At 48.7% G+C, this 11,419-nt stretch overlaps 2 pseudogenes; both read left to right on the top strand.

The window, feature by feature from the left end:
* Positions 1–4,084: 4,084 nt before the first annotated feature.
* On the top strand, positions 4,085–4,314 carry LOC139270006 (U2 spliceosomal RNA; annotated as a pseudogene).
* Positions 4,315–4,446: 132 nt separating this feature from the next.
* Positions 4,447–4,685, top strand: LOC139269960 (U2 spliceosomal RNA; annotated as a pseudogene).
* Positions 4,686–11,419: the final 6,734 nt, after the last annotated feature.

The raw sequence follows: 11,419 nt of genomic DNA, 5'->3' as shown, positions 1-11,419 counted from the left end.
TTCACCTGAGGACTGCCCCCTCACCCCACCCCACCCCCCCCCCCCCCCCGCTGCCCTAGCCCTGACCTCAAATCTTTCACCAATTTCTCTCCGATCTCCCTCTTGACCTGTTCAAGCTCATCCTGTCCATGAGCCCCACTTCCTGCTCCCGTGACCCTATTCCCACTAAACTGCTGACCACCCAACTTCCGTTTCTGACTCCCATGTTAGCCGACATTGTTAACGGTTCTCTCTCCTCGGGTACTGTCTCCCTCTCCCTCAAATCTGCGGTCATCACCCCTCTCCTCAAAATATAACCCTCGACCCCTCTGCCCTTCAAACTATCGCCCCATCTCCAACCTCCCTTTCCTCTCCAAAGTCTTTGAACGTGTTGCCGCCTCCGTGTCCGTGTCCATCTTTCCCACAATTCTACATCTGAAACCCTTCAATCCGGTTTCTGTCCCTGTCACAGTACCGAAACCGCTCTCATCAAATTCACAAATGACATCCTTTGTGACTGTGACAAAGGCAAACTATCCCTCCTCGTCCTTCTCGACCAGTCTGCAGCCTTTGACCATTCTATCCTTCTCCAACGCCTCTCCAACATCGTCCAGCTGGGTGGGACTGCACTCACCTGGTTCCATTCTTATCTGTCTAATCGTAGCCAGAGAATCTCCTGCAATGCCTTCTCTTCCCACTCCCGCATCGTTACCTCTGGTGTCCCCCAAGGATCTATCCTTGGCCCCCTCCTATTTCTCATCTACATCTTGCCCCTTGGCGACATCATCCGAAAACACAGCATCAGTTCCCATGTACGCTGACCACAACCAGCTCTATCTCACCACCACTTCTCCCGACCCCTCCATGATCTCTAAATTGTCAGACTGCTTGTCCGACATCCAGTACTGGATGAGCAGAAATTCTTTCCAATTTAATATTGGGAAAACCAAAGCCATTGTCTTTGGCCCCCGACACAAACTGCGATCACTCGACAGCGACTTCATCCCTCTCCCTAGCATCTGAGGCTGAACCAGACTGTCCACAACTGAGGCTGGCTAGGGTTGCTAGGGAAGTCCATTGGTTGCTAGGACTGTCTGCGTTTGCCTCATTTACCCAAGCTGGAAGGGCACATTGGGTTACCCAGGGTCATGCAAACATAAAATGTCCCCCATTATTAGAGAGGGACAACGATTACCACTCAAATCTTAACAAGCAAATGATACTTCATTTTACAGAAAATGAAATATTCCTACTGCCACCCATGTGGAAAGCACACTCCAGCCCCTGCCATGCCCAGAGATTGGTGAATGCCTCACGTGTACCAGCGGGCACCGTGGGCTCCTTCTCCAGGGGACCCCGGACACAGACAAAGCTGTGGAAGAGAGACCATGCCCAAGGGCCAGACCCAAACTGGACCAGTTAATGGCCACCTTGCGTCCAAGGTTGTGATGGGGCCGTGAGTTGTGAGTGGTTAGACAGGTGAGCAAGGCATCTACATAAAAAGAAAATACTGCACACGCTGGAAATCAGAAACAACAGAAGATGCTGGAAATGCTCAGCAGATCAGGCAGCGTCCGTGGAGAGGAACTGGGCTAACGTTTCAGGTCTGTGATCCTTCGTCAGAACTGGAGACAAATCGAGATACAAGAGATTTTAAGCAAGTGTAGGGGCAGGGAAAGGGGGAGGAAAGAGCAAAAGGGGCGGTCTGTGATAGGGTGGCAGGCAGGAGGGATTCACTGACAGAACAAGATGGTAATGGGACAAGGAAAGAAAGACTTGCATATAGCACATTTCACAACCACCGGACGTCTCAAAGCACTTTACAGCCAATGAAGTACCTGCAGAGTGTAGTCACTGTTGTAATGTGGGAAACACGGCAGCCTATTTGCACACAGCAAGCTCCCACAAACAGCAATGTGATAATTACCAGACAATCTGTTTTTTGTGATGTTGATTGAGGGATAAATATTGGCCAGGGCGCCGGGGATAACTCCCCTGCTCTTCTTCGAAATAATGCCCTGGGATTTTTGACGTCCACCTGAGAGAGCAGACGGGGCTTGCATGAAACAAAGGATGGATCTCGAAGAGGAATGAATGGGAATAGCAGAGTCATCGATCGTCGGTAAGAATAGGAGAGGTTATGATCTAAAGTTATAGAACTCAATGTTGAGGCTGTAAAGTGCTGAATCGAAAGATGAGGTGCTATTCCTCGAGCTTACATTGAGCTTCGTTGGAACAGTGTAAGAGGCCGAGGACAGAGAGGTCGGAGTGGGAGTGGAGCGGAGAATTAAAGTGACAGGCGGCCGGCAGCTAGGGGTCACACTTACTGACTGATCAAAGGTGATCCACAATTGGATCACTCAATCTGCGTTTGGTCTCCCCAAGGTAGAGGAGACCACATCGTGAGCATCGAATAAAGAATACTGAATTGAAAGATGTACAAGTAAATTGCTGTTTCACTTGGAAGGAGTGTTTGGTGGTGGGATCACGCTGGAGGTGGCAGAAATCATCATCATCATAGGCAATCCCTCGAAATCGAGGAACACTGGCTTCCACTCTAAAGGTGAGTTCTCAGGTGACTGAACAGTCCATTACGGGAATTACAGTCTCTGTTACAGGTGGGACAGACAGTGGTTGAGGGAAAGGGAGGGTGGGACTGGTTTGCCGCATGCTCCTTCCGCTGCCTGCGCTCGATTTCTGCATGCTCTCGGCGACAAGACTTGAGGTGCTCGGCGCCCTCCCGGATGCTCTTCCTCCACTTAGGGCGGCCTTGGGCCAGGGATTCCCAGGTGTCGGTGGGGAAGTTGCACTTTATCAGGGAGGCTTTGAGGGTGTCCTTGTAACGTTTCCTCTGTCCACCTGAGGATCGTTTGCCGTGAAGGAGTTCCGAGTAGAGCGCTTGCTTTGGGTGTCTCGTGTCTGGCATGCGAACAATGTGGCCTGCCCAGCGGAGCTGATCGAGTGTGGTCAGTGCTTCGATGCTGGGGATGTTGGCCTGGTCGAGGACACTGACGTTGGTGCATCTGTCCTCCCAGGGGATTTGCAGGATCTTGCGGAAATGGCGGAGGATAATCCAATGAATGTTAAGGCTGGTGGGGTGGAAGGCGAGGAGGAGGGGAACCCTATTGCGGGGTATTGGGAGGGAGGGGAAGGGGTGAGAGCAGAAGTGCGGGAAATAGAACGGTCACAGTCGAGGGCCCTGTCAACCATGGTGGAGGGGAATCCTCGGTTGAGAAAAAAGGAAAACGTAGAATCATAGAACCATGGAACGGTTAAAGCACAGGTCGAGCACATGCCAGCTCTCTGCCAAGTGTACCACTTAAAAAAAATAATTCACAGGATGTTAGCGTCGCTGGCAAGGCCGGCATTTATTGGCCTTTCCTAATTGCCCTCGAGAAGGTGGTGGTGAGCCATCTTCCTGATTATACCTGGGTGTCTCGCTGGCCCATCTCACAGAGCAGTTACAAGTCAACCCATGTTGCTGTGGGTCTGGAGTCACATATATATCAGCCAGACCGGGTAAGGACGGCAGATTTCCTTCTCCAGAGGACATTCGTCAACCCGATGGGTTTTTATGACAATCTGATGGTTTCGTGGTCACCATTACTAACACGAGCTTTTCATTCCAGATTTTTAAACTGAATTTCAATTCCCCAGCTGCCGTGGTGGGATTTCAACTCATGTCTCCAGGTTATTAGCTGAGGCCTCTGGATCACTAATCCAGTGACACAACCATTATGCTACTGTTTCCTGCAGCAGTCCAACGACAGTAACGTTTACCTGTGGCCTAAACCTTGCAAAAGTGGGAGGTCACTCAGCCCCTCGAGCCTGATCACCATTCAGATTGATCACGGCTGATCTGCACCTTAACCCCATCTACCCGCCATGTTCCGTGTCCCTCCATACCCTTACCCAACAAAAATCTAGCAATTTCAGTTTTGACATTTTCAATTGACCCCCAGCCACAACAGCTTTTCTGGGGCGCGAGTTCCAGATTTGCACCACCCTTTGTGTGAAGAAGTGCTCCCTGACATCACCCCTGAACAATCCAGCTGTAATTTTTATGTTATGTCCCCTTGTTCTGGCCTCGTCCATCAGATGAAATATCGCTTCTCGGCCTTTTGGCTAAGATCTGCATAACTAACCTGACCAGCCACCATGACGTCCGGGTGGTTTCTCCCTGGTCAGGAAGGTATATGCTTACATTTTTGTAAACAGGAGGTGGGTGGGATTGGTGACCCATCCACCTCCACGGAGGTGTGTGGGGGACCTGACCCATCCACCTCCATGGCACGAACCTGGTATTGCAGTACTTCCAGGAACGGTGCAGTGGCTCTAGGCCTTTTGGCTAAGAGCATTGGCGCAGAGTGATCCTTGACTGGTGCAGGGTGACCTCTGGCGTTTGACAAAGAATTGTAACGATTGGATAACGATTGGACATGAATTTAAAAAAAAAAAAAAAAAAATATCGCTTCTCGGCCTTTTGGCTAAGATCATGCGTAACTGACCTGACAGGGGAGTAGCCACCATGACCTCCGGGTGGTTCTCCCTGGATCAGGAAGGTATATGCTTGCTTTTTTGGAAACAGGAGGTGGGTGGGGTGGCTTGACCCATCCACCTCCACGGAGGTTTGTGGGGGACCTGACCCATCCACCTCCATGGCACGAACCTGGTATTGCAGTACTTCCAGGAACGGTGCAGTGGCTCTAGGCCTTTTGGCTAAGAGCATTGGCGCAGAGTGATCCTTGGCGTGTGCAAGGTGACCTCTGGCGTTTGTGATTTGACAAAGAATTGGAACGATTGGCTACGAATTTCAAAAAAAAAAGAAATATCCATTAACCCTGTCAACTCCTTAAATCATTATAAACATCTCAATCAGATCTCTCCTTCATCTTCTACGCTCGTGGGAATACAACCCGAGTCAATGCAACCTGTCCTGTTCACTTAACCCTTTCAGACCCACGGGGCCGCAGGAGTGTGGGTTCCAAAGGCTGAGTGCTTTGGGTTACCTTGCATTGAAGGTGTGAGGAACACTCCTCACAGCTACATGATGCACAGCCGGTCCAGGATGTCACTGGGCAGACCAGGGGGCACTGGGTGTCGAAGACAGTGAGAATTTCCCTCTCTAGTTATAGCACTATAACATGGGGGAAGATGGGATTGCAGTGGGTGAGCGTCCCTTTCAATACAGACTGAGGTCAGTTGTTGCCGTCGACAGAAAGTCGATCCTGACATGAGCAGCTCAGATAATCATCAGTGCTGAGTGAGGGGCTGCACAGGCTGTGAGATCCCAGAGTGTCTCCACTCCCACACAGCAGTGTATCTGATAACAGTCACTACAGCCTGTGTTTGCTCAGCTCCCAGCGCCTGGGGACCCTCGCTCTCACTGATTGCTCTGTCTTCCAATCTCCAGTATTGATGGGTTGCTGTGTTCCAGGCTGTGGTTAAACAGCTCTGTCGGAGAAAATGATTGGCGTCGGACCCAGCAGCAGAAACCATGCTTTTCGCATCCTTCCCCTCACACCGGCCAAACCTCTAACCTGGATGTGTTCCTCCCCAGACATGTGCAGCCAAAGAGGATGGGCCAATCACAGGGGGGCAACACGGGGTGAAGGTCACTGTATCAGAGCAGAGAAAGATCCCAGGCACGATGGCTTCGCGGCCTCACCCAGCTCAGGGAGCTGGGTAAAGGACAGCTTACCTCAACACATCGGGTCGGCATACTGAGACAACAGCAACAAACTGTATTTATAACATAGCAAAATGTCCCGCGGCGTTTCAGGAGCATTATCAAACAAAACTGGACACTGAGCCGCGGAAGGAGATTTGGCAGGTGACCAAAAGCTTGGTCAAAGAGGTCGGTTTTGAGGAGCGTCTTAAAGGAGGAGAGAAAGGCAGAGAGGCTTAGGGAGGGAGTTCCAGAGCTTGGGGCCCAGGCAACAGAAGGCACGGCCACCAATGGTGGAGCGATTATAATCAGGGATGTTCAGGAGGGCAGAATAAGGGGAGTGCAGACATCTCGGGGGGGCTGTGGGGCTGGAGGAGATTACAGAGATAGGGAGGAGCGAGGCCATGGAGGGATTTGAAAATAAGGATGAGTATTTTGAAATCGAAGCATTGCCAATGAAGGTCAGCGAGCACAGCGGGTGATGGGTGATTGGGACTCGGTGCGAGTTAGGACACGGGGCAGTGAGCACAGGGGGTGATGGGTGAGCGGGACTCAGTGTGAGTTAGGACACAGGGTCAGAGAGCACAGGGGATGATGGGTGAGTGGGACTCAGTGTGAGTTAGGACACAGGGTCAGAGAGCACAAGGGATGATGGGTGAGCGGGACTCGGTGCGAGTTCGGACACAGGGTCAGAGAGCACAGGGGGTGATGGGTGAGTGGGACTCGGTGTGAGTTAGGACATGGAGGCAGCGAGTACAGGGGATGATGGGTGAGTGGGACTCGGTGCGAATTAGGACACAGGGTCAGAGAGCACAGGGGATGATGGGTGAGCGGGACTCGGTGCGAGTTAGGACACGGGGCAATGAGCACAGGGGGTGATGGGTGAGTATTAGATCTCTTAATTTCCAATGAAATATGAACTCTGATTGTAGTTTTAATGTCACTTTATTTTGCCCGCAGTAACAAGCTCTTGGCTTTAAGCCAGGTCTTTGTCCTTCTGAGACCACATGGCCAAAATGGCTGTATTTATACCAGGTTCAATTTACAGAAAAGAACTCACCTTCTTTGGCCTTATTGGCTCAATTAATAGTCTTTTAACCTTTTAATTGGCTCGCTACCCAAGGTCCTAAAATGTCAAGTTGATTGATGACTTAATGCAACATGCTCCCACTCACATAGCATCTCTGACTTGTTGCCTGTGAATTTTCACAGCCTGTCTAAATGCAGTCTGTTTGAATTCTCTATCAATCCCCCCTTTGATTCTTTCACAAACTGAATCATAAAACATCAGATATCACTGGTTAAACATTCTACAAAATAATTTCATATATGTTAATAGAGTTTCCTTCTAAAATTTGTTGATGTGTTTCACCACATGTCCGGACTAGTAGCTTCCACACAAATTTACACCAACACGAGTTCCATCGTGGCCACAATGGAAGTCTGGTTTTAGTAGGTTAATTAACCTTATTCCAATTTAATCCAAATCAATATCTTAATTCAACCAGTAAACAACCTTCCCTTAAGCATAACATACCCCTGTGCCACGTACAGATGGTCTGCTGGGACCTGCAAGGTGTCTCACCTGCGGGACAGCAGCTACAGCTGCCTGGTCGCAACAACATTTAATCAACATAATCAAACAATATAAAAGTAAAATAATTACAACAAATAGAATTAAACCTTCCACCAATGAAGTTCCTATTGAACCTAGCCATTCAGTGGCTCCACTCCACAAAGTGAATGATGGGGGTTGCTTAAGTTTTTCTACCTCCTTTTGGATATGCTCCGCTAAGTGGGTAATTTCTTCGGTGCTATCTGGGATATATGTGCAACACTCAGTTCCGAGTAGGGTGCAAGTACCTCCCTTTTCAGCCAGGATGTAATCAAGGGCCAGTCTATTCTGCAGGGCTACTGTGTGGATTGCTACCATTTCTGCATTGATTTTAACTAGGGCCTCTGAGGTATCATTGGCTACCCGTCCCATACCTGGGGATCAGAATGGCAAAGAACCTCTCTGTTTCTGTGATAGCTATCTTAGGACAGTGTAAATGTTCCGACAGTGACTTTATATGATACATATAAGGCACAATGTAGGCTAAATAGCAGGATCCCGTCCAATTCTGGGGCAGCCAAGGGTAGGCCTTGTGGCCACACACCCAATAGGTGCCATTATAGGCAATGAAGGTTAGCTGTTTCTTCATCAGCAACACTCCAGGGCCTGTCCAGGCTTTTCCATCTGTTTTATTCACGTTATTTACGTTAAAAATTCCCACATCGGCCCAGTTTGGACGGTTCCGTGGTTTGATTATATTATAATTCCTGGAGCAGTTACTATACCCCATATTTTGGCCTCCTTTGATGTTTCTAATCAGACAGACCGATTCCCCCGGTCTTCCTATCCCCGTTGTATTAGTGATAACAAAAAATGGGGGCCGTTTGGAATTATTGTAGCACGGTTGGTATCCCCCTTCAAAGGTAGTCAGATTGTAACCTGCTGACTTCCATTTACGTGCCCAGTTTTCCGTATCCTGAAACGCATTGCCTGTTTTGATTAAGTATCCATTCAGCCATTTCCGAGATATTCAAGGGAACTCGCCTCAAGGGAATCCCTCCCTTTGAGTGAATAGGAATATGCGTACACACCCAACAACTAGAAATGTTACCTTGTTTGGCATAAATGTATGACATATATAAAAAGGTATTTACATGTAATTCCCTTGCTACCCTACTATTTCCCTTTGATGCAGAGGGTCGGCTAGTAAGAAGTAGGCCTATGCCTAGAATACCTACAATCAATAATACAGTAAATTTATACATTTTCGCAAAAAGTAATTGTCCTTATTAGATTTCAGCTTCAGTTACGGGTGCTCATTTAACGTGTGAAGCGTGGATCCAGGCTTTCTTTCCTTGGACTTTAACAGCTGCCTGGGTGATCAAAAAACATTTGATAAGGTCCTTCCCACTTGGCACCCAAAGGTACTTTATGCAACTTTTTCACATACACCCAGACTCCCGGGATGAATGTCGTGTCCTCCTTCGAGTGGATTACCCCAAGCTGCCGATACCTGTCGGGAAACAGAATTAATAGCATTGGTTAAGTTCTGACAGTATGATAACAAAGTGTCACTCATTAAGTGAACATCAGCTTTCCGTAAATCGATAGTTCCTGGCAGCGACATGGGTCTTCCTGTTATAATTTCAAATGGGCTTAGACCTTGAGTTCTGTTCGGGGTTGCCCTAATGCTACATAGCACTATTGGTAGTGCCTGGGGCCATGGTGTTCCTTCTTGGTGATATTTGGCAAGCCGTTGTTTCAGAGTTCGATTCATTCGTTCTACTTGTCCTGATGATTGTGGATGATAAGGACAGTGTAAATCCCACGTAATGTTCAGTAACCTACAGACTTCTTGGCAGACAGCACCTGTGAAGTGTGTTCCCTGATCTGAGTCAATGCTACTCGGGACTCCCCATCGGGGAATGTAATCCTTACACAAGACCTTTGCAGTATGATTGGCTGTGGCTCTTTTAGTTGGGACAGCTTCTACCCATCTCGAGAATCTGTCGACCATGACAAGAATGTTAGTGTATCCTTGGCATGAAGGAAGATATATAATCAACCTGCAGATGCTGGAATGGTCCGACAGGGGCAGGGGACCTCAGTTGGGGCATTACCGTGATGGGTCCAGAATTATTTTTCTGGCAGACCGCACAGCGGTCTGCTACCAGCTGGGCATGTTTTTTAAATCCCCGACCCCACCAGCTTTTCTGGAACCGTGCCGTCATCTGTTGTGAGGCCAAGTGTCCCCACGAGTGGATCTGTTAGGCTAAAAAAGGCATAAGCGTTTGTGACGCGACTGGCTTGTCGGTAACTCTTTGTCTCCAGACACCATCTTCACATAGCTTAATTCCTGCCTCAATCCATGTCCATTTTTCCTCTCGGGAGCACTCACCTTGCATTGTTTGAGGGTCTCGTGTCAGAGTCCTGAGTGCTTTCAATCTGCACATTTGTGTTGGTTCTTCTGCGCCTGTGAGGCGGCATCTTTAGCTGCCTGGTCGGCTAGGGCATTTCCCTGTGCTTCCATGGTATTTTCCTTGGTATGGGCCTTACACTTCAGGATGGACACTTCCTGAGGTAATTGTATGGCCTCTAGTAAGTCTCGGACTTCTTTTCCATTTCGGATAGGTGTACCAGCAGCAGTGAGGAATCCTCTTTTCCGCCATAACAGACCAAAGTCGTGAGCGACTCCAAAAGCATAACGTGAATCTGTGTAGACATTAGCTGTCTGTCCTTCTGCTATTCGACATGCTTCTGACATGGCCCATAACTCGGCCTGTTGTGCTGACGTTCCTGAGGGTAAACATCCTTTTGCCACTACCTCATATAAGGTTGTAACTGCCCATCCTGCTTTTCTGGTACCATTGTCAACAAAGGAGGAACCATCTGTAAACAGGATGAGGTCTGGGTTGTGCAGAGGCTCCTCTGCTGCTAAGGCTGCTTCTTCTGTTTCTTTTAAAATCTCCACGCAGTCATGCTCTTCACATTCTCCCCCCTCATGCTCCCTCGATTCTGACATCGGGAGCATAGTTGCGGGATTAACCGGGCTGGCCCGGACGATATGGAGATTAGGAGCTTCCAAAACTGCAGTCCAGCGGGTCCATCTAGCTGCCGTCACCTGAGACATTCTATTCATAGACAGCAAAGCGTGTACGGTGTGGGGATACTTGACAATCAGCTTTTGGTCGAGGACTAGACCCGCAGTGATCATTACCGCTCGACATGTAGCTTCCATGGCCCTGAGGCAACTTGCCCATCCTAGGGCTACTGCATCCAGTTTTGCCGAATAATAGCCAATAGGTCTTTGCCGATCCCCATGTTCTTGTGTCAGTATAGCTGTCATATATCCTTCTTCCTCATGGACAAACAGGGTCAATGGCTTACCACTGTCGGGGATTCCCAGAGCCGGTGCCGAACACAAAGCCTTTTTCAAACTCAGGAAGGCCTCTTGCTGTTCCTTAGTGAAGGTGATGGCTTCTTTAGAGGTACATTTCCCCTTTAAAATATCATTCAATGGCTGAGCAAGCTGTGTGAAGGAGTCAATCCAATTTCTGTTAAAGTTACACAATCCCAAAAAAGACCTTAGGTCCTGAATAGTGGTGGGGTTTTTAGCAGCCCGAATGGCTGCAGTTCTATCCTGGATAAGTTCTCTCTTTCCTTGTGAAATCTTTTGTCCCAGGTATACAACCTCTTCTTGGGATATTTGTGCTTTGTCGATGCTGGCTTTATGTCCTTTCAGCCGAAGGTGGTCCAGCAAAGCTCGTAAATCTTGTTCATGCTGTTCTTCCGTGTTTGAAGCGAGCAGGATATCGTCTACATATTGGATGACTGTGGATGACTGGGGAGGTAATTTTCGCAAATGGCTTTGTAAAGCCATGTAGAATACCGTAGGGCTGTTGTGGAAACCCTGCGGTAACCGGGTCCAAGTATACTGTTGTCCTTGGACCGTGAAAGCAAACCACTGTCGAACCTCCGGTGCCAGAGGCACCGACCAAAATCCGTTGGCCATATCTATAACCGAGAAATATTTATGTTCCGGTTTGAGGGCATTAAAAATGGTGGAGGGATCTGCGACCAAAGGAGCTTTTTGATCAATACAATGGTTAGCTTTCTTATAATCGACAGTCAAACGCCAAGTCTCATTCAATTTCTGTACCGGCCATACGGGGCTATTGGAGGAGCTATGTGTTTTAATAAGCACCCCTTGTTTCTCC

This window comes from Pristiophorus japonicus, chromosome 8 (assembly GCF_044704955.1).
Source record: "Pristiophorus japonicus isolate sPriJap1 chromosome 8, sPriJap1.hap1, whole genome shotgun sequence".
Taxonomy (NCBI): domain Eukaryota; kingdom Metazoa; phylum Chordata; class Chondrichthyes; family Pristiophoridae; genus Pristiophorus; species Pristiophorus japonicus.
This window is presented reverse-complemented; position numbering and strand designations above follow the sequence as displayed.